This window comes from Delphinus delphis, chromosome 4 (genome assembly GCF_949987515.2).
Source record: "Delphinus delphis chromosome 4, mDelDel1.2, whole genome shotgun sequence".
Classification (NCBI taxonomy): domain Eukaryota; kingdom Metazoa; phylum Chordata; class Mammalia; order Artiodactyla; family Delphinidae; genus Delphinus; species Delphinus delphis.
The window spans coordinates 65,563,435-65,591,382 of NC_082686.1; the positions used below are offsets into that span (position 1 = coordinate 65,563,435).

The 27,948-nt window shown below is 38.3% G+C and overlaps 1 protein-coding gene across 1 annotated transcript in view; it reads left to right on the plus strand.

Annotated features, from left to right (window-relative positions):
- The window catches only part of CFAP91 (cilia and flagella associated protein 91), a 146,687-nt gene extending 136,439 nt beyond the window's left edge, over positions 1-10,248 (plus strand). Inside the window, exon 18 of the mRNA XM_060009902.1 lies at positions 8,806-10,248. The gene's annotated coding sequence lies outside the window, so the exon portion shown is untranslated. The remainder of the gene's footprint in view (positions 1-8,805) is intronic.
- Positions 10,249-27,948: the final 17,700 nt, after the last annotated feature.

A 27,948-nucleotide genomic window follows, 5' to 3' on the forward strand; every position in this document is an offset into this window, starting at 1 on the left:
TATCCATATTTCAAAAGATGAGAAAATTCATTCTAAAAAAGAACACTAAAGGTGTGGCTGAACAGCTATTTGATAAAGAGTCTATGGAATTATAAGAGTAGGAACTCTGCCAGTTTGAAATGAAGGAATGGACACAAGATGAAGGAAGGCATCAGACTTCTTGGATTTGACAGGATGACATGATAGAGCCATTATGCTTCAAATGTGCACAGTTCTTTAAGAAGAGGGAAAAATAATCCTGAAGGCTTATCAACCACTTCCTCGGTTTCAACAGGTCAGATGGCCTCTGCCCAGAACCTTAAGGATGGGACCACCTATGGCACCCTACCCTGGCAGAGGTGCAGCGACAGGATCCCCACCAAGGCTGTGGGGATGGGGAACAACAAAGCTGGAGGGGTGGGGCCATCCCCAGAGCCATTGGAGTAATGCTGCCATCCCAGTGGACCTGGAAGGCAGGACACTGAGCCAAAGGGGATTAATCTTGAGCTTTAAGATCCAATAGAATTTGTCTAGCTAGGCTTTGGACTTGCTTGGGACCGATTACTCTTTTCTTCCTTCTGATTTCTCCCTTCTGGAATGGGAATATCTGTCCTATGCCTGTCCCACCATTGTATTTTAGAAGTACATAATGTGTCTTGTTCACCGCTGGAGAGGAATATTGCCTCAGGACGAATCGTACCTTGAGTCTCACCCACGTCTGATTTAGATGAGAATTTGGACTTCAGACCTTAGAGTTGATGCTTGAATGACTTAAGATTTTGGGGCTGTTGGCATGGAATGAATGTATTCTGCATGTGAGAAGGACATGAATTTTGGGAGGCTAGGATGGAATGCAATGCTCTGAACTGTGTCCCCCCTCAAATTCGTATGTTGAAGCCCTAACCTCCAATATGATGGCATTTGGAAATGAGGACTGTGGGATACAATTAGGATTAGATGATATCATGAGGGTGGGTCCCTCATGATGGGAATAGTGCTCTTATAAGAAGAGACACCAGAGAGCTTGCTCTCTCTCTCTTTCCCTGTCATGTGAGGACATAGCAAGAAGGCAGCCATCTACAAGCCTGGAAGAGAGCCCTCCCCAGAAGCTAACCATGATGGCACCTTGAACTTGGACTTCTAGCCTCCAGAACTGTGAGAAAATAAATTTCTAATAGCCAAAACAATCTTGAGAAAGAAGAACAACGCTGGAGGTACGATACGCCCTGATTTCAAACTATACTACAAAGCTGCAGTAATCAAAACAGTATGATACTGGCACAAAAACAGATAACTTGATCAATGGAACAGAACAGAGCCCAGTAATAAACCCACACTTATATGGGCAGTTATCTATGACAAAGGAGGGAAGAATATACAATGGGGATATGCAGCCTTTATAATAAATGGTGTTGGGGAAACTAGACAGCTACATGGAAAAGAATCAAACTGGACTACTTTCTCACACCATACACAAAAGTAAATTCAAAGTAAATTAAAGACTTAAATATAAGACCTGAAGCCATAAAACTTCTAGAATAAAACACAGGTAGGATGCTCTTGGACATTGGCCATAGTAGTATATTTTTTCTTGCTACGTCTCCTTAGACAAGGGAAACAAAGCAGAAATAAACAAATAGGACTATATCAAACTAAAAAACTTTTGTACAGTTAAGGAAACTATCAACAAAATGAAAAGGCCACATACTGAATGGGAGAAAACATTTGCAAACGATATATACAGTAAGGGGTTAATATCCAAAATATACAAAGAACTCATAAAACTCAACATCAAAAAAAACTCAATTAAAAAATAGGCAGAGGGGGACTTCCCTGGTGGTCCAGTGGTTGAGACTCCGCCTTCCAATGCAGGGGACACGGGTTTGATCCCTGATCAGGGAACTAAAATCCCACATGCCACGGGGCAACTAAGCCCACGCGCCGCAATTACTGAGCCCGCATGCTTTAGAGCACGTGCGCCACAACTACTGAGACTGTGCACCACAACTAGAGAGCCTGTGCACCGCAACACCTGAGCTCAAGCGCTCTGGAGCCCGCATGCCACAACCAAAGAGAAGCCCGCGCACTGCAATAAAAGATCCCACATGCTGCAATGAAGATCCCGCATGCCACAACTAAGACCCGGTGCAGCCAAATAAATAATTTTAAAAAATAGGCAGAGAATCCAAGTAGACTTTTTCCAAAGAAGACATACAGATGGCCAACAGGCACATGAAAAGATCCTCAACATCAATAATCATCAGAGAAATGCAAATCAAAACCACAATGAGGGCTTCCCTGGTGGCGCAGTGGTTGAGAGTCCGCCTGCCGATGCAGGGAATACGGGTTTGTGCCCCGGTCCTGGAAGATCCCACATGCCGCAGAGTGGCTGGGCCTGTGAGCCATGGCCACTGAGCCTGTGCATCTGGAGCCTGTGCTCCGCAACAGGAGAGGCCACAACAGTGAGAGGCCCGCGTACCGCAAAAAAAACCCAAAAAAAACCACAATAAGATATCACCTCACACCTGTCAGAATGACTATTATCAAAAAGACCACAAAAAACAAGTGTTGGCAAGGCTGTGGAGAAAAGGGAACCCTTGTGCACTGTTGGTGGGAATGTCAATTGGTGCAGCTACTATGGAAAACAGTATGGAAATTCCTCAAAAAATTAAAAATAGAACTACCATGTGATCCAGCAATTCCACTCCTGGGTATTTATCCAAAGAAAATGAAAACACTATTTAAAAAAGATATGTGCACCCCTATGTTCATAGCAGCATTATATACAGTTGGCAAGATATGGAAGCAACCTAAGTTCCCATCAGTAGATGAATGGGTAAAGAAGATGTGGTACATGTATACACAGTGGAATATTACTCAGCCATAAAAAAGAATGAAACCTTGCCATTTGTGATAACATGAATGGATCTACAGGATATCATTCTAAGTGAAATAAATCAGACAGAGAGAGACAAATACTGATGATTTCACTTATATGTGAAATCTAAAAACAAAAGAAAAAATAAAATTATAACCATATAGAGAGTCATAGCTACAGAGAATGAAGAGGTGGTTTCCAGAGGGGAGGGGGTGGATGAAAGAGAGAAATAGGTGAGGGAGATTCCAGTTGCAAAATAAATGAGTCTTGGGTAGGAAGTGTACAATTTGGGGAATATAGTCAAAAATTATGTAATATTTTTGCATGGTGACAGATCATAACTAGACTTATCATGGGGATCATTTTGAAATGTATAGAAAAATCGAATCATTATGTTGTGTAACAAGAACTAACATAGTTTTGTTAAGTCAATTATACTTCAAATACAAACTCAGAAAAAGAGATCGATTTGTGGTTACCAGAGGTGTGGGGGGAGAAGTAGAGACTGGACGAAGGCAATCAAAAGGTATAAACTTTCAGTTACAAGATAAATTAGTACTGGGGATGTAATAAACATGATAAATATAATGAACACTGCTATATGTTATATATGAAAGTGGTTAAGAGAGTAAATCCTGGGCTTCCCTGGTGGCGCAGTGGTTAAGAATCCGCCTGCCAATATAGGGGACACGGGTTCAAGCCCTGGTCCAGGAAGATCCCACATACAGTGGAGCAACTAAGCCCACGTGCCACAACTACTGAAGTCCACGCACCTAGATCCCATGCTCCACAACAAGAGAAGCCACCGCGATGAGAAGCCCGCGCACCACAACGAAGAGTAGTCCCCGCTCGCCACAACTAGAGAAAGCCCACACGCAGCAACAAAGACCCAGTGCAGCCAAAAATAAATAAATAAGTAATAAATATATTTTTTTAAAGTTTCTCTTTAAAAATAAAAAAGAGTAAATCCTGAGTTCTCATTTAAAAAGAAAAAGAAAATATGTTTCTGTTACTTAAGCTACCCAGTCTAAGGTATTTTGTTATGGCATCCTGAGCTAAGACACTTACTATGTTCAAAGAAATGAAAGTCAATATGGAAATTTTTAAGAGAACTAGAAATGATAAAAATGATATAGCAGATTTGAAGAAAATAGAAATTCTAGAATTTAAAAATACAGACGTCAACATGAGAAACTCAATGAATAGATTTAAGAACAGGATATATACAGCTGAAGAGAAAATTCATAAATTAAAAGATCAGAATAATTTATCTAGAAAGAATCACAGAGACAAAGAATTGGAAACTACAGAAGAAAAGGATAGATGTAGTATAACTTAATCCTTAGGAAGCGACAAAAGGATAGTAGGCATGGACAATTGATTCAAGAAATCTGACTTCTAAGAGAAGAAATGTGTTGGGAAATCATATGAAATATGAATTTTCTAAAACCAATGAAAGGGTCAATGTTTAAGAAGGCTTCTTAACCCCAAGTAGACAAAATAAAAAGAAATCTATACCTAGATGCATTTTAATATGACTACTGAAAACAAAAGAAAAGAAAAATCTTAAAACTGTTGAGAGAGAAAAGATGAATTACCTTTGTAAGAGCAATAATTAAGCTGAGAGTTGACTTCTTACCAGAAACAAAGCCAGAAAATACTGGAATGATATATTCAATATGCTTAAATAGTATAATAAAACAGGATTCTATACCTTTCAAAAATATCCTTGAGAATGACAATAAAAGACATTTTCAGATAAATGAAACAGAAAATTAGTCACTAGGAGATTTGCCCTACAATAAATCACTAAAGGATGTTCTTCAAGCAGAAGGAAAATTATCCCAGTTGGAAGGTTGGAGATAAATGAAGGATCAACATGTGGATAAATATTTATTGATGGCATATAACATAATCAGAAGAAACAGCAACAAATAGCAGCAGTACAGTTATACAACAACAATAGTATGTAAGTCAGAAAGGGCATAGATGGGTTAAATTGTTCCAAGGCACTTGCATTGTCTAGGAAGAGGATAAAAGTATCACCTAACATTACAGTTGATAACTCAGGAAACATTTTGTATCCCTTAGGGTAAATCCTAAAGGATAGTGAAAAGATGTATGACATCTAAACTAATAAAAGAAAATGAAATAAATAAAAAACACTCAATACAAAAGGAGGACAGAAGGAGAGAAAAAGGAAACAGAACCAATAGAAAGCACTGAATAAAATGGTAGGTGTTTATCATTGATTCATCATTTAATTACATTAAATGTAGATAGACTAACTGCTCAAAGTCAAGTCAGAATTTGTCAGACTGAATTTAAAAAATAACTCAATTGTATGCCTTTTATGTGTAAGATCTAAATATGCAGAATGGTTACAAGTTAAAGGAAAGTAAAAGACACCATGAAAACACCATCCACAGGAAAGCTGATGTTAACCATATTAATGACAAACAAAGAAGACTTTAAGCCAGAAAGCACTTACTAGAGCAAAAGGGGGACACTTCATAAAGATAAAGGTTTAATTCATTGGGAAGGTATAATGAGTCACAATTTGAATATATCTAATAACATAGCCTCAACCTATATGAAGCAAAGGTTAAGAGAGCTGCAAGGAGAAATAGAAAAATCCGTAATAATGCTGGGAATTTTAATCTCTATCAGGAACTGATATGGCAAGCAGAGGAAAAAAACTAAAAAATAGAAGATTTGAGACATATAGTTAAGAAACTTCACCTGATAGACATTTATAGAATATTATACCCAACAACTCCAGGATGCAAATTATTTTCAAGCACACAGAGAACATTTGCAAAAACTGACTATATACTGTGTCATAAAGCAAGTGTCAACTATTTCAAAGTTGAAATCATGGCAAAGTGTGTTCTCTGATAAAAATGTAATGAAACTAGAAATCAATGACAAGATAATTCTAATTTGTTTGGAAATTAGGAAATTCAGGTGTAAATAATCTGTTCATCAAAGAAAATACCAGAATAGAAACTTGAAAATATTTTGAACTGAAAAATGACCAAAATGCTACATATGTATCCAACATGTAAAATGGGACTGATGTGGTGCTTAGATGGAAATTTGTAGGCTTAAAGGCATTTATTAGAAGAGAAAAGGTGTAAGTAAGACTAAGTATCCTTTTCCAGAATTTAGAAAAAGAATGGCAAATTAGATGCAAAAAAAGTAAAAGGAAGGAAACAAAAGTAACAGGAATTAATAAAACAAAATAGACATGTCTTCTGATTCTAAGTAGATACAGTAGGTAGCTTCAAGAAATAGAGAAAGTTATGGATATATTGTAAATGTAACCTTTCAGAGACAGTGAAGAGCTCTGGCAATAAAGGGGAACTTGATGAACTAAAATGGTAGAGAGGAAAGAGTCCTTCCTAAGTGATCTAAGATCACTGGCCATTTTCTTCCCTTGAGGCAATGGCCAAATCTGGTTATAAGACTTTACTAAGGGAAACAGAAACCAGCAAGACTTCTAAAAACTGTGTGAGCAAGCATGATGGACTGGAATCTGGAGGAGCCCCAGACGTAAGGCCAAATTTCCCTAGAATGTCAGCTTTAGGTTTCCGGTAGATAACCCCTTTACTAGTAGAAAGATGTTTGAATCTATCATGTGTTCTTTAGCCAGCTGTGTCAATGTGATCCTCACTCAGCCTCATGGATTTATCCACTGTTAATTCATTGTTCCATGAATTTTTTTTTTTTTTATCAGAAATAGCAGAATATCCTGACTTTCCCTACCACCGTGATGTTTGATGGCTTAGCAGTGGTAACATTTTTGTGTGATTTTTTGAGCTTAGAACAAGATTGAGATTTTTCTAAGAAAACTACCCTTAACCACCATCATGGAACACTGAATGACTTTGGAAATTAGCTCTTGCTGCAGACTTGGTAATATTTTTATAATGAATCCAATCTAAAATTACAAGGCAAAACAGAACCTGTATGTAGAATTTATATTATGATAAAGTCATTTCAATGGCAACTAACATTGTCTGAATCACTAGTAATAGTAAGCTGCTTTATATACTTCCCGTGCTGCCAAAGCTAAAAACACAAGGTGTCCATTCCCATGCATATTTGCAGTGAATGTATTTTCTGAGCTTAAACTATACTTCCAGGAGCATTTTTTGGACCTTGAAACAAGTGCAAAGGAAATTTCTATATTTCAAAGTTATTTAACTGTGCAGTGGAGGCATGTCCATCTAACCTTCATGGAAGTGATTAATCTGCATTATAATGATGTGCTAAAAGGCAAATATCGAGAAGAATCTAATGGAATTCTATAAATGCCTTCCAAGCAATAAATATGCACAATTAAAAGCACATGCTTATGGATTCAGATCAGTATTGCCAGCACCTATCTGTGAAAGACATTTTTTTAAATTGAAGTATAGTTGATTTACATATTTTGTTGGTTTCAGGTATACAGCAAAGTGATTCAGTTTTAAAATTCTTTTCCATTATACGTTATTACAAGATATTGAATATAATTCCCTGTGCTATACAGCAAATCCTTATTGTTTATCTATTTTATATATGGTAGTGTGTATCTATTAATCATATATTCCTAATTTTTCCCTCCCTGCTCCTTTCCCCTTTGGTAACCGTAAGTTTGTTTTCTATGTCTGTGAGTCTGTTTCTGTTCTGTACTATTTTTTAGATTCCACATATAAGTGGTATCATATAATATTTGTCTTAAAGACATTTTCGAAACTGCAATGGGGGGAAGTCTCATTACACATCACCATTAACAGATGAACATTTGCAACCACTTTAAACTACCTGAACCCCAATTAAGCAAAATGTTATCCCCTAAATAAGAGTTTCATTCTTTTTTTCAGGAGACCTGTATTACAAAAAACTGTGGGCAATTATTATTACTGTCTTCTGAATTTCATCAATAAAAATTTGTGAAAATTTGTTTTCTTTCTTGTTATTTTAGTACCTATATAATATGCTTGATTTTGTCTTTTGGCCCACAAAGTCTAAAATATTTACTGTCAGGCCCTTTGCAGAAAAAGTTTGTTAATTCCTACTCTACAGCAGATAAAAAGAGTGAAAAAGAACTAAAGACAAACACATGGATGAATCTCACAAATATAATAAGAACTGAAAGAAGCCAAATCCAAAAAAAAAAAAATCTACACTATGAGTCTATTTATATAAAATTCAAAATCAGCACTAAACTGTGTGTTGAGGAATGTACACTTAGGTAATGATATAAAGAAAAGCAAGGAACTGATTACTGTAAAAATCAAATAAAAATCAGAATAGTGATTTCTTTTAGAGGGTAAGAAGAGGGTTGTGATTGGAACAAAGTGAGAGCTTATGGGATTTTTTGCTCTGGGTGGTATTTACAGAGATGAGTAGTACACATTAATTCATTAAGCTGTACAATGATTTTTTTTGTACTTTCCTTTGTGTGTCATATTCTGTAGTTAAAAGTTAGAAATACCTATGTAGATATATGAACATGTACATACATGCATTTTGCTTGCAATATACACAGAATAATCCTAGAAAGATCAATGTGAACTTGGTAAGTAGTTGTTGGCATGGAAACTGAGGACTGTAGGTCAGACTGGGGGGAAAGAGGCTTACTTTCCACATGTTTCTGTCCTTTTGTAGTTTGAATTTTTTTTTACTATATACACATATTAATTTTTAAGTTATACTAGTTAATGTAAAGTCTTTTTCAAGTTGTAGAATTTGGAAACTGAGACTAACTGAGGTGAGTTAGGAAACGTTTGGATCATGGGGCCTGTAAGCGGCAGAGCTGGGATATGTCTGGGGCTGTGTGACTTCAAAACCAGGACTCTGTGTAATTGTATCACAGTAATCTTTTGGATGTATTGATCTGATAATGATTGTTTCTAAAAAGATGACATAATCATAAATATTTGTGTTGTTTTTTACAGACTATGATCTTTTTAAAAAGAAGCTATACAAATCATCATAGAGCATTCCAGTCCTCTGTGCTTCTCCTAAGATGTGCAGCTCTTATGGGCTTGTCAATATGTGATGCATGAGAAAACAGATTTATTTTCTTTAAACTCCCAATAATTTAAAATGATTTTCAGTAATAATAATCAAATGAAGGAGCCTTATTCTCTTTGGTGTTTCCCAGAGGCTCTACTTCAAAAGAAAATTTTCTCATGTCTCATTTCAACATTTTGTTAACTATGAAGATATGCCAGCTCGTTGAATCAAATAAAAAATGTTACTGGATATTTAAGTGGTTTTGGTTTGCTATTCATAGTGCATTGGCATTATCTGTTAAGACTGAAAATATGCAATCCCCATGACCCAGCATTTCATTCTCACAACATTTCATTCTCTGGAAGAAATGCATGAGTATGTACACCAACAGGCATGACAAGAATGCTGTAGCAGTACTATTCACGCTGGCCCCAAATGTCTATCTACATAGGAATAGAAAAGTAAACCTTGGTATATCCATACAATGGCACATCAAGTCACCACTGAGCTTTAGCTCTGAGAAGTATATTCATGCAACACCCATGGAGAGGGTGCTGCTGGAGAGCAATTTGCCCACCCTACATGTTGACAAGTGTCAGGGCTGAATGGATCTCTCCTCATTTAAAGATCAGTAAATAGGAAAAACAATAAATAAACAAAAGCATCCACAACAAATCAACATAGGACCCATGTAAAGAACTTATAAAAGAAAATGTATGTTATCGGAAAACAATAAAAGCATATCTTAGGAAATATCTTACTGTAATAGGGAAGAGCTAGTTCTGACTCCATGTTGGATCTGTTTCTTTTACTTTAACCTTTGCTTTTCATTGCTTTTGTTACTAGAGTCACTGTCTATAACTGTAAGCTTAATGGCCTGCCACAGGGAACCCTGCTCCTCTGCCTGTTAAACTACAGTGCCTTTGTTCAGCTCACAGAGAGACATTCTGACCCTGCCCACCTGTGAATGGCTGCAGAAAAGAAGAAATTAACACATCCCCTCCTCAATGCGGCCAAGGAGATATTTTGCAAGATAAATGGCCTTTTTACTTTACTTCCTCACCTCCTCCCCCTCTCTGTTCTATAAAAGAAACTGGCATCCAGACGTGGATAAGATGGTTATGGTGAGTCTTTAGTCTGTTATCTTCTTGGCCTGCTGGCTTTCAGAATAAAGTCACTATTCCTTGTCTCAACACCTCATCTCCTGATTTATTGGCCTGTCGCGCAGTGAGCAGAGTGAGCTTGGACTCGGTAACAAATTTGGCTTAGCCAGCCAGGAGCCTTGCTGATCGTGGCTAGCGGAACAAGGCCCTAGCAGCTGCCAGGACCATTTGTCCTGTGGATCTTCCCTTCAGAACTCCCTGAAGTGGCACCAGCTACCCCAGCACTTGGCAGTTGGTGCAAGGAACTGAAAAACTTCTATGAGTCGACAGACTCAATTCTGGAGGGTAAGTTGCTCAGGTGTGCACACCGGGACCATATTCCCCCCTCAATTTGGGCTTTTCCTTTATAAGACAAGCTAATTTGTTTGGTTGGGGTACCCTGTTGGAGAAGGGAATTGTTGGACTCTACCTGATTTGGGAACGGGTTCATTGGTTTTGGTTTTGTGTGCGTCAGTGTTGGAATTTGTGCTTTTTGTGTTGGAATTTGTTTGCATCTTTTGTGTTTTGGTGTCATCAAACTTATGAAAATGGGAAATAACTCCAACTATCCTGAAGAAGAGCCCTTTGGGGGTGTATATTAAATAAATGGGCAAAACATAGATGTGAACCTATGACTAAGAGAGACATGATATACTATTGTAATAGGGTGTGGACCCAATGTATTTAAGTTCAGAAGAGCAATGGCCCCTGAATGACTCACTCAATTATTACACGATCTCACAGTTAGAAGTGTTTTGCAAAAGGGCAAAGAAAAGAGATGAGATTCCATATGTAGGAGCATTTATGCTACTGCATCAGGAGGAAAAGGAGTCAGAGGGCTGCCACCTTATGGTGCAGTGGTCTGAAAGGAAACCCAAGGGGAAACCTGTTCTACAAGAAGAGGGAGAAAATGAGAGTGGGGACATGTTACTTCAAAATCTAAAGCCCCTCCGGCCTATCCAGCTCCCCCACTGGCCGAGCAGGCTGCACCGGCAGTTGTTTCAACTGCCCCCCATGCCACCAACATATTCACTCCTTTCACCACCTCCTGTTTCTCCTACCCATGGGGATCGAATAGAAGTTTCTATATTAACCCCTGGAGCATAGGGACGTAGTTTAGTATTACCATCTAAGACCCGACAGGGCACCCAATTTGGACTGGGAGCCACTTCCACAGCAGGGCAATTTCCCTTGCGCTGATATCCTGTAAGAGGCCAGGAGACTCCTTTAGACTTGAGGCATCTGATTCTAATTTCCCCACAGGAGCCCTGGGTAACTCTGACAGTAGGGAACAAGTTGATTGACTTTCTAATAGATACGGTGCCACATTTTATGTGGTAAACACCAAGGTGGCACAGAAAACATCTCAGTCTATCCCGGTCACAGGAATTTCTGGAGAAGTACAAAACCATTCATTCTTACAACCTCTTAGAATGCCAACTAGGGAACCTCACCCTGAAACATAGCTTCTTATATATGCCAGAGTATCCAACCCCCCTTTTTGGGGACAAGTCTTCTTTGTAAATTAAATGCTCAAGTAACTTTTTCACCAGAACAGCTTGACATCAGGGCCCCACCAGAGCACTCTTTAAGCCTACAAATGGCACTCATGGAAACCCCAGAGAAGGAAACAAAGTCATCCTAGGAGAAACTTGCCTGTATCTTTGAGATTCAAATGTCCTATCTGGTTTTCTCAAGAACTCTCATCTCTGCCATCTTTTTGAAATGCAAATTTTGAAAAGAGGGTAAAGTAATTTAGAACTTGACTTGTTTTCCCTAACTATAAGGAAAAAGGGTTGAGCCATTTAGACAAGTGAGCTTGATTTGTTCCATCTGCCAGAAACCCAATTTTAATCCAACCTCTTGTAAACTGATGGGTTTTACATTGCTGTACCTGACTCAGGGCTGAAATTCTGAAAGGAGAACTATGAGGTCTCTCTGTTTGTTTATGTCTTTGTCTTTGGATAACATTGCTGAGGTTAATCTGTAAATGAGCTCTATTTAATTGGCTTAAAGAAAAGTAAGCGCTTACAAACTAAACAATTCTAAATACAAGAGAAATTAAGCTAAATGAGTTTCAGGTTCTCTTGAACTGGGAAATATTTAGTATTAAATTAATACCTCGGGGGCTTCCCTGGTGGCGCAGTGGTTGAGTGCTAATGCAGGGAACATGGGTTCGAGCCCTGGTCTGGGAGGATACCAAATGCCATGGAGCAACTAGGCCCGTGAGCCACAACTACTGAGCCTGCACGTCTGGAGCCTGTGCTCCGCAACAAGAGAGGCCGTGATAGTGAGAGGCCCATGCACCGCGATGAAGAGTGGCCCCCGCTTGCCACAACTAGAGAAAGCCCTCGCACAGAAACGAAGACCCAACACAGCAAAAATAAATTAATTAATTAATAAACTCCTACCCCCAACATCTTCTTTAAAAATAAAATTAATACCTGGTATTAATGTTTAAGTTTGTTGATCTAATTAATATAGACATGTCTTTAGAGTCATCAACATTAAGTATAATACTTTTTTATTTTTTTGTATTTTTTTTTTGCGGTACGCGGGCCTCTCACTGTTGTGGCCTCTCCCGTTGCGGAGCACAGGCTCGGGACGCGCAGGCTCAGCGGCCGTGGCTCACGGGCCTAGCCGCTCCGCGGCATGTGGGATCTTCCCGGACCAGGGCACGAACCCGTGTCCCCTGCATTGGCAGGCGGACTCTCAACCACTGTGTCACCAGAGAAGCCCCAAGTATAATACTTCTACTGCACCTAGGTTTAATAGAAGTTAAATAAAACCTTGTTATATCTGTTGCAAACTTGTCAGCATGAAAAATAACTTGACATGATGAAATTTTAAAGTAAATGTAAATAAGAGCTTCTAGGTAAACTCTATAGGAATAATTACATTCTGAAAATTATCTAAAATAGCTTCTCCAGATTTTGGTAACTATTACTTGCCTCTTGGTTTTCACCAGAAATTAAGCTTTTTGAGAGTCGGGATTCTAATTTAAATATGTAATTAAAGCTACTGAAAATAATAAAACATTTCATTATACAGGAGGAAAGAGCAAAATATGTTTTGAGTAAAAGGAGTTTTATGCATGGTCAGGCTGAGATTAAACTTAACTGAGTAAATGAATTTTTAAAAGCTGGTGCAAATCTTGAATCTGGCTTTTCTGTTAACAGGACAAGTTTTCTTAAAATGTCGAACTGCCTTTGATAACAGATTCTTAAGTTTCTTTACCTTTTAAGTGATCAGTTCTGTATTTACCTTTAGAATCTTTTATTGTTACTTTGGTTAATGAATAACAATTGTTTCACAGTGACCTGTGATCCTATCTGACTGAGTGTTCTAGACTCTCTAGTTTTTTGACAAAACTTCCTAAATCAAATTCTAATGAAGTCCTTTTGGACTCTAGCTAACTTTGGGATTCTTCAAAGGGCTCCTGAAGCATCCCAAAGCAAGATAGGTTCATCTGGTATGTTAAATCACACGGGAAGTATTTTCAAATGAGTAATACATCTTCTTAGGTTATACTGTATGGTAAATGTTACTAATATAGACATTCTAGAGATTATATAAAGTTTCTGAAATTTGATATGTCCTGGTATAATGTTATAATTTTAATTGTTATCTTAAAATATTGTATGTCACAACAACTTGGATAAACTTGTCAAGAAGAATTGTAATCAGATCTTTAACCTTGCCTTTTTAAGACCTTCATCATTCATAGGCAGCTAAGGTAATACTTTGCAAAACTGCCATATCTTCAAGGAGATTCATAAAAAAGAAACTTTTGAACAAATATAAGTTTCTGATAGCCTTTAGATAATACCACTGGACTGGGTAACAAATGACAAAACTAATGGGAAACCTGATTACTTCATCCAGATAAACAGGAATTAATTACATGGGACTGAATGAACTGATGAATATGGTTTATGACTTTGGGAAATATACTAGCTTTAATCTTTGTTTTCCAGAAAAACCTTTTCTCTTATGCTATGACCTAAGACAAGTTGATAAAGTATGTCTTTGTGAACAAAGATGAAACATTGATCTTTTTCTCTCTACTTGATCCTGCCAGAGTTTGGCCTCTCCAGCTGGCTCTCCTGTGGACTTGATATTTTACTGCAGCTGGATTACAACTAGTTATGCTAATCATTGCTTTAATTTGTTCTTTGTTTCCAAACTGTTTGTGCTTTGTGTCTCCCTGCTGCCCTGTAACTTTGTCCGTGTTACTAGCTGCATTACTTTTATCCTGTCTATTTTATAAGATTGTTGTCTATTACAATACCTAGTGTGTAACTAGGCCTCCAACAAAATAGATGATGGTTAACATCTTGAGGAAATAGATCACATTTATAACATAAAATAATTGTAATAGTGTGATTCTAGGTATGGGAAGAAGCAACAAGGGAAAATGCCTCCTGGATCATAATTAGAGAGAGGATCCAGAGAATCTAATTATCAGTAGGGCCTAATCCAAAAATTAGCACCTGGAGTGGCATATCAAGAATTTCTGCCTGATCTAGGATGAGCCTCCTAGCGCCGTGGGACAAATTTGATCATGAAATGTCTCCAAAACGTTGGTCAAATTCCTGACCAAGAGGGGAGAATTTGAGAAATGGAATATTTCCTGCCACATCAGTCATTGGGGATTGCAGCCCTCCAATGTGAGCTGGTGAACCCTGAGGGAACTCAGGAAGGAAAAGAATACCTGCCATGTAGCAGCCATCAGACTGCAGCCACTCCCTATGGTGAGCCCTAAGGAAACTCAGGATGTGAAAAAGCAGGATACAGGCCCCAGACAGCTGTGGTGCCTATCAAAGGAATGATTTCAGTGAACCCAGACTCTTGCATCTTCCCATACACAGAAAAGCGCAAATTCCTTAACTTGAGATGTTGCCTCCCGGGTTTGAACTCCTAAAAAACTTCCCGCTGAATAAAACATAACTCTCAACTTTTAGGTTGTGAATATTTTTTAAGTCTCTAGGTGTAAAGTAGACACTTTCCAAAGAGGAACAAAAGAAGACAAATCTCAACATTTGGAACACTGGCACCGCCGGTGGACACTCCCAGAAAGATCCATCTGATGAAGCAGTTAGGATGGTTGTCACCCCTTTTCCCATAATACTGTGGAATGGACACTGACAGTGGGGAACTGTAACAGGAAAGAGCCAATTTTGACTCCATGCTGGATCTGTTTCTTTGACTTTAACCTTTGCTTTTTGTAACTTTTGTTATAATCATACATAATGGTCCCTCTGCCTGAATGTTAAACTAAAGTGCCTTTGTTCAGCTCACTGGGAGACAATCTCACCCTGCCCACCTGTGAATGACTGCAGAAAAGAAGAAATTAATACATCCCCTCCCCAATGCTGGCCAAGCCAGGCAAAACTAACGGCCTTTTTACTTTACTTCCTCACCTCCTCCCCATCTCTGTTCTATAAAAGAAACTGGCATCCAGACCCCCATAAGATGGTTATTTTGAGACTTTAGTCTGCCATCTTCTCCATCTGCCAGCTTTGCTTTCCGAATAAAGTAACTATTCCTTGCCTCAACACCTCGTCTCCTGATTTACTGGCCTGTCGTGTGGCGGGCAGAGTGAGCTTGGACGTGGTAACAACATTACTATAGGAAACAACCTTTAGAAACTGCTTGGTATTTTTAATAAGAGGCAAAAAGAAATGGCCTCTTAGAAAACTGAAGCAGGGAATCATAAGAACAGACAGAGGTTAGCCCTGGATGACCAATCCTACAAGCAGTTGGAATTCTTAGACGAAACAAAAACAAATAAAATAGAAACAATAATCAAAGTTATAACAAAAAATTTCCTGAGCTGAAAAAATACCTGATCATACAAACTTGAAAGGTTTTACCTTATCCTAGGAAAACTAGGATTGGGGCAACGTTTTTGTTTTTTTGTTTTGTTTGCCTTGAGGATCACTGATCGACAGAAAAGTACTGCACAAGTAAGAGGCAATTGAATTTTATTTTGTTCCTTTAAAATTGCTAACCTTAACTAGGTAGAGGTTATATTATTCACTTGTGAAATGGAAAATCGGGAACACAAAATGAGAAGACATGGGTTAGGGATGATGGGGTGGTGGGAGGTGGGAGGAAGGGAACAGCAGGGAACAGGAGACTTTTTCTGTAAAGAGCCAGATAGTAACCATTTTAGACTGCAGGGAAGATGGTCTCTGTTGCAACTACTCAACTCTGCCATTTTAGGGTGAAAGCAGCAATGGATAACACATAAATGAATGAATGTGGCTGTGTTCCAAAAAAACTTCAGGTACAAAAACTGGTAGCAGGCCAGATTTGGTCCATGGGCCATAGTTTGCCCACCCCTGCTATAAAGCAGTGAACTAAAGTTAAAATCAATACCTACTTTAATAAAGGATTTAAAGCAGCTTCTAATAAAGAACATATAATGAAACTTACAACAGAATATTTTCTAAAAAACCTTTATCCTTGTATCGTCTTCTAAAATTAAGCTTTGTGTTTAGGCAAAAAGAACACTATAACGTATTACAAAATTTTCATTAGCTAATTGAAGTTTACCAAGAAAGGAAAACTTTTTCCTGATACTGGCAGCCCTCTGCTTATAATGACTTGAGTTGAAACACCCCAACTTTAATAAGTCTTTGCTCTTGAAAAGAAAACATCCTGAGTGATGAGCAAAACTTGTGTTTAAAGCCACGTGATCATGACAACTGGGGCCATGTAGTGGGTTGGGGTTGCTACAGTAGTACAGTCGTAGCAATGCACAGTCACAAAAAACTGATTTCTGAGGCGCGAAAAGTTTTTTGCATGCATGCATAATTAGTCACAGTGGATCCTTGTGCTTCTTGACAAAGGCACTGCCTCTCTTCAAAATGCTTAAGAACAGACAAGGTAAAATCCAAGGAAGAAGTTTGTAGTGTGACTAAAGGTTCGCTTTGGGATGAGAAACTGCTGGCACAAAATTGTTGGAGAGTCCAAACTCCTGAAGCACAGAGCTCCCAGACAAGTTAAAGTCTGAGTATATGTTAGTTCAGGGGGAGCTCCCACTACTGGCTCTCATCCCCCCTCCTCAATTCTAGATTATGGTACACACTTGGGAGGAGAGTTGCATCTACTAGGAAGACTTGGAATACTTTTATGCAGCAAGCAAGCATACATGGAAAGTAGCCCAGTGGGTTTCAATCTCTAACCAATCAGATGAGTTTCTCCATCTTACCTGGAGAAGAGTAAGAGAGAGAGAAAATATGGATATGCTGTCATAAGTGAAGAAGTGAGAGGAATGAGTGCCCCATGTTCTGCAGAATCTAAGTGTTGATAATAAGGGGTCCCTCGCTACCAGACATCACAGAAGTTAGAAGGAAGCCATAAGTATCATGAAGAAGAATTTCCCAGAAAACTTAAAAAAACATTGAAGAAGGAGGTATCTTTATTGTAGGTGTCAAATGTTAAGAAAACTGGAAGCGGGGACCACGGTGGTTCTCAACCATGGCTGCATGTTAAAATCATCTGAGTACTTTGAAAAAGTGGCTCTTCAGCCTCTGTCTAGACCAATCAAGACAGATCTTTAGAAGAGGAGCAAAGCAAGGGTATTTTTTCCAAGTGATCTAATGTGCGTTCAAGTTTTAGAATTGAAGACTTTCCCAAGGAAACTGTCCCTCCCCAAGCATTTACCATTCAGAGAGATTTACCATGGAAGACATGTCTTCAATACAGGTTTCAATGGTATTTTATTTCTAAACCCTCAAGGATTCCAAAGGAAAAAATGTGGGAGCAAACACTGATACTGGGCACAATCATAACACCTGAACTTCCTCTGCCATGGCACATAACACACTTGATCCTAAATGCTTATGGAGTCACCCCTTTCACCAGTTGGCCTCTTAGGTCTGAAGGGAGGGCAGGAGCTGCATCTCCTGAGTTCATTTGTTTATATCCTGGTGCCTGGCACAGTCTCTGGCACATGGTAATCTCTCAATAAGTATTTATTCAATGAAGTTCTACATACCTAACGTCTGTAGAAGCAAATATTTGTGTGGTTTTGGAAAACATTTATGATGTCTTGGTATTTTATATTATAAAATGAGTTAAGAACGTAGTTCTAATTTATAACATTAATTTATAGTAAATAATATTTAACTTTTTATGATTCAACTGGTGAATGTTATCAAGGAACCAAGTAAGTCATAAAGGGAGTAAGGGCCTTCTGTATCTTGAAAGGGACTTATTCCATTTATCGCTGCACAAACAACATTCAACAACTTAAGAAACCTCCAATGGAGGACTTAGAAAAGATGCAGAAATGTTCTCCTCACTGTTTTTTATTTTAAATAAAGGTTAAAGGACTTCCCTGCTGGCACAGTGGTTAAGAAGCCACCTGCCAGTGCAGGAGACATGGGTTTGAGCCATAGTCCAGGAAGATCCCACATGCCACAGAGCAACTAAGCCAGTGTGCCACAACTACTGAGCCTGCACTCTAGAGCCCGTGAGCCACAACTACTAAAGCCCACACACCTAGAGTCCATGCTCTGCAACAAGAGAAGCCACCACAGTGAGAAGCCTGTGCACCACAACGAAGGGTAGCCCCCACTTGCCGCAACTAGAGAAAGCCCACGCGCAGAAGTGAAGACCCAATGCAGCCAAAAATAAATAAATTAATTTTTTTTAAGTTTAAAAAAAGAAAGAAAATAGCACACCTAAACTCAGCTATAGCATGCATTAAATATAAGTGGATTAAGCACTCCAAATAAAAGGCATAGATTGTCAAAATGGATTTTTTTTTAAAAAAATGCAAAACCCAACTATACGATACTTGCAAAAGTCCTTTAAATATAAAAAGAGAAATAATCAGAGTAAACAGATGGAAGAAGTACGCCAGGAAAATATTTAACACAAGGAAACTAGAGTGGCTCTTTCATTATATCTGGCAAAGAAAGCTTCAAGGCAAGGAGTATTACCAGAGATTAAAAAGGACATTTTATAATGATAAAAGGATCAATTCATCAAGAAAACTGAACAATCTTAATTATTTATGCTCCTAATAACTGAGCTTCAAAATTCATGAAGCAAAGCTGACATAACTAAAGAGACAAATCTAAAATCACAGTTGGGGATTTAACAGCTTCTTCTCAATAGATGACAGAACAATTAGACAAGGAATCAGTAAAATTATAAAAGATTTGAAAAACACTATCCACCACCTTGATCTAATACTAATTAGAACACTACACCAACCACTGTAGGACATATGCTTTCAAATGTACACGTGACATTTACCAATATGGGCCATATCCTGGGCCATAAAACAATTCTCAATAAATGTCCAAAGACTGAAATCTTATGGAATACGTTCTCTGGCCACAGAAATAATTAAATTAGAAATCAGGAGCAAAAAAAAAAAAAAAATTTAAAAATCCCCCAAACATTTGGAGGTTAAAGAGTACATTTATGAATAACCTTTGGTTCAAAGAAAAACTCACACTGGAAATGAGAAAATACTTTGACCTTAACGACTGAGAAAATACAACTTTGAATTTTATGGGCTGCAGCTAAAACAGTGCTTAGAGAGAAATGTACAACTTTATTTACTCATATTAGAAAAGAAGTTTAAAATCAATTATCTAATTTCCCACCTAGGGAAGACACAAAAAGAAAAGTAAATCCAAACTAAGTCGTAAGAGGGATATTTTGATAAGAACAGAAATCAATGAAACAGAAAACCTAGAAACAATAAAGATAAGTAATAAAATCAAATTTTCATTCCATAAAAAGATTATTAATAAAATGAATAAACTCCTGGCAATACTTATTCTAAAATGAGATAATACAAATTATCAATGTCAAGAATGAGAGGAAGGGACTTGAATCAAGAAGACGGAGTAAGAGGACACAGAACTCACCTCCCCCACAAACACATCAAAAATACATCTACATGTGGAAAAATCTGAAAGCTAAGTGGAGATAGCAGAAAGACTCCTGTACAACCAAGGCTGAAAGAAAGATACATCCAGAATCAGGAATGGAAGACAAGTGATCAGGTCAGGATCTGTGCCCGTGGGAGGGATCTCAGAGGAAAAGGGAGACTACATGGGGGAGATCTTCCCTAGGGAGTGAGCAGTTGAGCCACATATTGAGTTCTCCAGCCTTGGGGTCTGACAAAGGGAAAAGGAATCCCATTGGCTAGAGGGCCAGTGAGACCAACAGGAGGGCTCTGGAACACCTGGACTCTACCCATGAGGAGTGAGGGAATTCTTGCTTGCTCACAAAGCAGGGCAGAAAGAGCAGATTGAAACCATGAGGCTGGCTGACTGGTTTCCCATGACAGCACTAGAGCACATCGCAGCCTGAACTGAGTGAACGCTCCAGCACCCTTTGCCTCACATTGCAGCTCCACACTGGAGGGAGGGGCTGCCATGACCATGGGATACTGTAGTAGCTTGAACCCTAAGCAGCATCTGAGCTGAGAGGGGAAGCCATTACTGGCAATAGTACAGGCAGTGAGTGCTCCCATTTCTCTGCACCCTCTCCAGCATTTATTGTTTGTAGATTTTTTGATGATGGCCATTCTGACCGGTGTGAGGTGATACCTCATTGTAGTTTTGACTTGCATTTCTCTAATAATTAGTGATGCCGAGCATCTTTTCATGTGCCTCTTGGCCATCTGTATGTCTTCTTTGGTGAAATGTCTATTTAGGTCTTCCGCCCATTATTCAAAAAGACACATGTACCCCAATGTTCACTGCAGCACTACTTACAATAGCCAGGACATGGAAACAACCTAAATGTTCATCAACAGATGAATGGATAAAAGAAGATGTGGTACATACATATAATGGAATATTAGTCAACCATAAAAAGAAATGAAATTGGGTCATTTGTAGAGATGTGGATGGACCTAGAGTCTGTCATACAGAGAAAAGTAAGTCAGAAAGAGAAAAACAAATATTGTATATTAACGCATATATGTGCAATCGAGAAAAATGGTACAGATGAACCTATTTGCAGGGCAGGAATAGAGACACATGTAGAGAGTGGACATGTGGACACAGCGGGGACGGGGAGGGTGGGATGAACTGGGAGATTACGTTTGACATAAATACACTACCATGTGTAAAATAGATAGCTAGAGGGAACCTGCTGTATAGCACAGGGAGCTCAGCTCGGTGCTCTGTGATGACCTAGATGGGTGGGATGGGGGAGTAGGGAGGTCCAAGAGGGAAGGGATATATGTATACATATAGCTGATTCACTTCACTATACAGCAGAAACTAACACAGCATTGTAAAACAATTATACTCCAATAAAATAAAAATAGTACAGGCAGTGCATCAGAGGCAGACCAGATCTCTGACAGTGGCCAGATGACCACACCCTGTCGGCTGATCCTTGTCAAATACCCATATCTGCCCCTCTTGCTCCAGCACTGTTCCCCTATGGGGCTGAGGGTGCTGGTGCTGGGAGGGGGAAGAGCACATAACATACTTAAAGGAAACTGAACCTGCTCAGACCTGAACCTCAGGGCTTTTTCTCCAACATCTTGGGACCTGACCCTGCCCTGAATAGGGGAGTGACAGTCACCGAGCAGAGAGAAAGTCTCATCTCACACTTGTTACTGTCCTAGCCCCTCCTCCAGCTCCACCTCCTACCAAGGTTATAACTACCAGCACAGCCTGAGGAAAGGCATGACTTGTGTTCAAATCAAATCTGGCTCTCCCACAAAAGCCACTGAGCACACACAGGTTGTATAGGGATGCTCCCACATAAGGACACCCCTTCAAGATCACAATAGGTAACTTACACAAATTTCACAGACAGAGAAACATAAGAAAAATGAGAAGACAGAGGAATTTATCTCAATTGAAGGAGCAAGGGGAAACCCCTGAAATAAACAACTAATGAAACAGAAATAAACAATTTACTAAATATATTTTTTATCTAGATAAAGAATTCAATGCATTAGTAAATAAGAATGATAACTGAATTAGGGAAAAGAATAGATGAGCACAGTGAGAATATTGATGAGGAATTAGAAAATATAAAAAAGATCCAGTCAGAACTGAATTATACAATAACTGAAATGAAAAACACACTAGAAGGAATGAGTAGCAGACTAGGTATTACAGAACTCATAAGTGATCTGGAAAAAATAATGGAAATCACCCAATCAGAATGGCAAAAAGAAAAACAAATTTTAAAAAATGAAACCAGTTTAAGGGATTTCTGGATAACACCAAGTGTACCAATATTTGCAATAAAGGGGTCCAGAAAGAGAAGAGAGAGGAAAAGGGGTGAAAATGTATACAATGAAATTATGACTGAAAAATTCCCAAGCCTGAAGAAGGAAATGGATATGTAGATACAGGAAGCACAGAGGCTCCCAAAGAGATGAACCCAAACAGACCCACACCAAGACACACCATAATTAAAAGACATAGCATAATTAAAATGGCAAAAGTTAAACAGAATTCTAAAGGCAGCAGGAGAAAAACAGTCATATACAAAGGAACTCTCATAAAGCTATCAGCTGATTTTTCTGCAGAAATGTTGTAGGCTGGAAAGGAGTGGCATGACATACTTAAAGTGCTGAAAGGGAAAATCTGCAACATAGGACACTCTATTCAGCAAATTACCATTTAGAATTGAAGGAGGGATAAAAAACTTTTCAGACAAGCAAAAGCTAGAAGAGTTCATCAATATCAGACCAACTCTAGAAGAAATGTTAAAGGGTCTTCTCTAAGTGGAAAGGAGAAGTCTATAACAAGAAGAAAATATCTATAGGAAAGGGAAAATCCCACTAGTAAAAGCAAATATAAAGGGAAGTCTGATCATCAACCACTTAAGCTAGCATGAATAGTAAAAGACAAAAAAATTGTAAAATTAAGTATAACTACAATAATCAATAAAGGAATAAACATGAAGATGTAAAATATGACATCAAAAACACTAAGTATGGGGGAAGGGGGTAAAAAAGGTACATCTTTTAGAATGTTTGAACTTAAAGGACTACCTGTTTCAAGTTATAGGTCAACATATATGAACCCCATAGTAACCACAAATCAGAAGCCTATGATAGATACACCAAAACAGAGGAAAGGAACACAAACAAGCATACCACTAAAAACAAAACATCAAACTACAAGGGAGGAAACTAAACGAAGAAGAAAAGAGAAGAATTACAAAAACAACCAGAAAACAAGTAACAAAATGGTAGTAAGTACAAACTTATCAATGATTACTTTAAACGTAAATGGACTAAATGCTCCAATCAAAAGACACAGGGTGGCTGATTGGATAAAAACACAAGACTCATCTATATTCTGCTTACAAAAGACTCACTTCAGAACTAAAGACACACATAGACTGAAAATGAAGGGATGGAAAAATATTTCATGCAAATGGAAATGACAAGAAGTTGGGAGTAACAATACTCTTTATTAGACAAAATAGACTGTAAAACAGTCTATAACAAAAGACAAAGAAGTGCACTATATAGTGATAAAGGGATCAATACAAGAAGAGGATATTACACTCATTAACATAGATGCACCTAATACAGGAGCACCTAAATATATAGAGCAAATATTGACAGACACAATGGGAGAAATTGACAACAATACAATAATACTAGGGGACTTTAACAGAGCACATACATCAATGGATATATTATCCAGACAGAAGTGGTCTTAAATGACACAATAGAACAGTTGAACTTAATAGATATGTGCAGGACATTCCATCCCAAACCAGCAGAATACACATTATTTTCAAGTGCACATGGAACATTCCCCAGAACAGATCACATGCTAGGACACAAGTTTCAACAAATTTAAGATGATAGAAATTATATCAAGCATGTTTTCTAACGACAATGGTATGAAACTCGAAACTAATTACAGAAAGAAAAATGGGAAAAGTGCAAACACATGGAGACATACTACTAAACAATGGGTCAATAAGGAAATCACAGAGGAAATTAGAAAATACCTTGACATATGAAAATGGAAACACAACCTTCCAACAATCTATGGGATGCAGCAAAAGCAGTTCTAAGAGAGAAGGTTATAGCAATATTATAGCCTTCCTCTAGAAACAAGAAAAACCTCAAATAAACAACCTAACCTTCCATCTAAAGAAATTAGAAAAAGAACAAAGCCCAAAGTCAGCAGAAGGAAGGAAACAATAAAGATCAGAGAAGAAATATATAAAACACAGATCAAAACCAAAAAAAGAAAAAACAGAAAAGATTAATGAAATCAAGAGCTGGTTCTTTGAAAAGATAAACAAAATTGATAAACCTTTAGCCAGTATCATCAAGAAGAAAAGAGAGACGGACCAAATCAACAAAACAGGAAATGACAGAGTTATCAAAATAAGAAATAACAACCAGTATCACAGAGATACAAAAAAACGTAAGAGAACGGACTTCCCTGGTAGTCCAGTGGTAAAGAATCTGCCTTCCAATGCAGGGATGCAGGTTCAAGCCTTGGTTGGGAAACTAAGGTCCCACATGCCATGGGGCAACTAAGTCCATGTGCCGCAACTACTGAGCTAGCATGCCTTAACGAGAGAGAGGCATGCCACAAACTACAGAGCCCACATGTTCTGGAGCCTGTGCGCCACGACCAGAGAGAGAAAAAACCCTCACGCCACAACTAGAGAAAAGCCCGTGCACCGCAACTAGAAAGAAGCCTGCATGCCACAACGAAGAAGCTGCGCACCACAAAGAAAGATCCCACCTGCCTCAGTGAAGATCCTGCGTGCCACAACTAAGACTTGATGCAGCCAAAAAAATAAAGAAAAATTTTTTAAAAATAAGAGAATACTACGAACAGTTATACACCAACATATTTGACAACCTAGAAGAAACGGACAAATTTCTAGAAACTTACAAACTTCCAAGACTGAATCAGGAAGAAACAGACAATCTGAACACACCAATCACTAATAGTAAAATGGAATTTGTAATAAAAATATCCCAGCAAACAAAAGTCTAAGACCAGAGAGCTTCACGGGGGAATTTTACCAAACATATAAAGAAGAGCTAATAGCTATACCTCTCAAACTATTCCAAAATATTGAAGGGATGGAACACTCCCAAATTGATTCTATGAGGCTACCATTACCCTGATACCAACACCAAAGATACCACAAAAAAGAAAATTACAGGCCAATATCTTTTATGAATATAGATGCAAAAATCCTGAACAATATATTAGCAAACTGAACCTAAAAGTATATAAAAAGGATTACAAACCATAATGAAGTGGGATTTATCCCAGGGATGCAAGAACAGTTCAATATTCACAAATTAATCAATGTGATACACCACATTAACAAGTGGAAGGGAAAAAAATCACATGATTATCACAATAGACAGAGAAAAGCATTTGACAAAATTCAACATCAATTCATGATAAAAACTCTCATCAAAGTGGGTATAGAGGGAACAAATCTCAACATAATAAAGGCCATCTATGACAAACCCATAGCTAACATCATATTCAACGGTGAAAAACTGAAAACTTTTCCTTTAAATTCAGGAACAAGACAAGGATGCCCACTCTTGCCACATATATTTAACATAATATTGGAAGTTCTAACAAAAGCAATTAGACAAGAAAAAGGAAAAAAGGCATCGAAATTGGAAGGAAAGAAGTAAAACTGTCACTATTTGCACATGACATGATATATACAAAACCCTAAAGTCTCCACCAAAAACTATTAGAACTAATAAATTAATTCAGTAAATTTGCCAGACACAAGATTAATATATAGAAATATGTTGCTTTTGTGTACACAAATAATTACTATCAGAAAGAAAAATTAAGGAAACAATCAGGGAAGTTTATTTCTAGGTACTTTATTCTTTTTGGTGTGATTGTAAATGTGATCCATTTACAATCACACCAAAAAGAATAAAATACCTAGAAATAAACTTCACCTAAGAGATGAAACACCTATATTCTGAAAACTATAATATATTGATGAAGGAATTTGAAAATGACATAAAGAAATGGAAAGATGGCCTGTGTTCTTGGATTAGGAGAATTAATATTGTTTAAAAGACCATACTACCCAAGCAATCTACAAAATTAATACAACCACTATCAAAACACTCATGACATTTTTCACACAACTGGAACAAATAATCCTAAAATTTGGGGCTTCCTTGATGGCACAGTGATTAAGAATTCACCTGCCAATGCAGGGGGCACAGGTTCAGGTTCTGGTCCAAGAAGATCCCACATGCCATGGAGCAACTAAGCCTGTGCACCACAACTACTGAACCTGCACTCTAGAGCCCGTGCACCACAACTACTGAGCCCATGTGCCACAAATACTGAAGCCCACGCACCTAGAGCCCATGCTCCACAACAAGAGAAGCCACCGCAATGAGAAGCCCATGCACCGCAACAAAGAGTAGCCCATGCTCACCGCAACTAGAGAAAGCCTGCATGCAGTGAAGACCCAACACAGCCAAAAAATCAAAATAAATAAATAAATAAAGTAATAATAATCTTAAAATGTATATGGAACCACAAAAGACCCCAAATTGCAAATGTAATCCTGAGAACAAAGAACAAAGCTGGAGGTATAACTCTTCCAGACTTCAGACTATACTACAAAGCTACAGTAATCAAAACAGCATGGTACTGGCATAAAAACAGACACATAGATCAATGGAACATCATAGAGAGCTCAGAAATAAACCCACACATCTATGGTCAATTAATGTAGGACAAAGGAGGTAAGAATATACAATGGAGAAAACACAGTCTCTTCAACAAGTTGGGCTGGGAAAACTGGACAGCTACACGTAAAACAATGTAATTAGAACATTACCTCACGCCATATACAAAAATAAACTCAAGGGCTCCCCTGGTGGCGCAGTGGTTGAGAATCCGCCTGCCGATGCAGGGGATATGGGTTCATGCCCCGGTCCGGGAAGATCCCACATGCTGCAGAGTGGCTGGGCCCGTGAGCCATGGCCGCTGAGCCTGCGTGTCCAGACCCTGTATTCTGCAACGGGAGAGGCTGCAGCAGTAAGAGGCCCACGTACCACACACACACACACACACACACACACACACACACACACACACAAAACAACTCAAAATGGCTGAAAGGCCTAAATGTAAGACCTGAAACAATAAAACTCCTAGAAGAGAACATTGATGGAAAACTCTTTGACATAAACTGTAGTAATATTTTTTTGGATCAGTCTCCTAAGGCAAAAGAAAAAAAAGCAAAAGTAGACAAATGGGAACTAACTAAACTTAAGAGTTTTGCACAGCAAAAGAAACCACTGACAAAATGAAAAGACAACCTACAAGCAAAGAAAATATTTGCATATGATATAACAGATAAATGGTTAATGTCCAAAATTTAGAAACATCTCATAAAACTCAATATCAAAAAACCAAGAACCCAATTATAAAATGGGCAGAGGGACTTCCCTGGTGGCACAGTGGTTAAGAACCTGCCTGCCAATGCAGAGGACACGGGTTTGAGCCCTGGTCCCGGAGGATCCCACATGCCGTGGTGCAACTAAGCCCGTGTGCCACAACTACTAAGACTGCGCTCTGAGAAGCCCACGCACTGCAACGAAGAGTAGCACCTGCTCTCCGCAACTAGAGAACACCCACACGCAGCAATGAAGAATCAACACAGCCAATAAATAAATCAATAAATAATTTAAAAATAATAATAATAAAAACACTTGGAGAAAGAAAAAAAAAGGGCAGAAAACCTGAATGGACATTTTTCCAAAGAAGATATTCAGATGGCCAACAGGCACATGAAAAAAATGCTCAATATCACTAATCATCAGAGAAATGCAAATCAAAAACAGAATGAGGTATTACCTACACCTGTCTAAAATGGCTATCATCAAAAAGTTTACAACTAACAAACATTGGTTAGGATGTGCAGAAAAGGGAA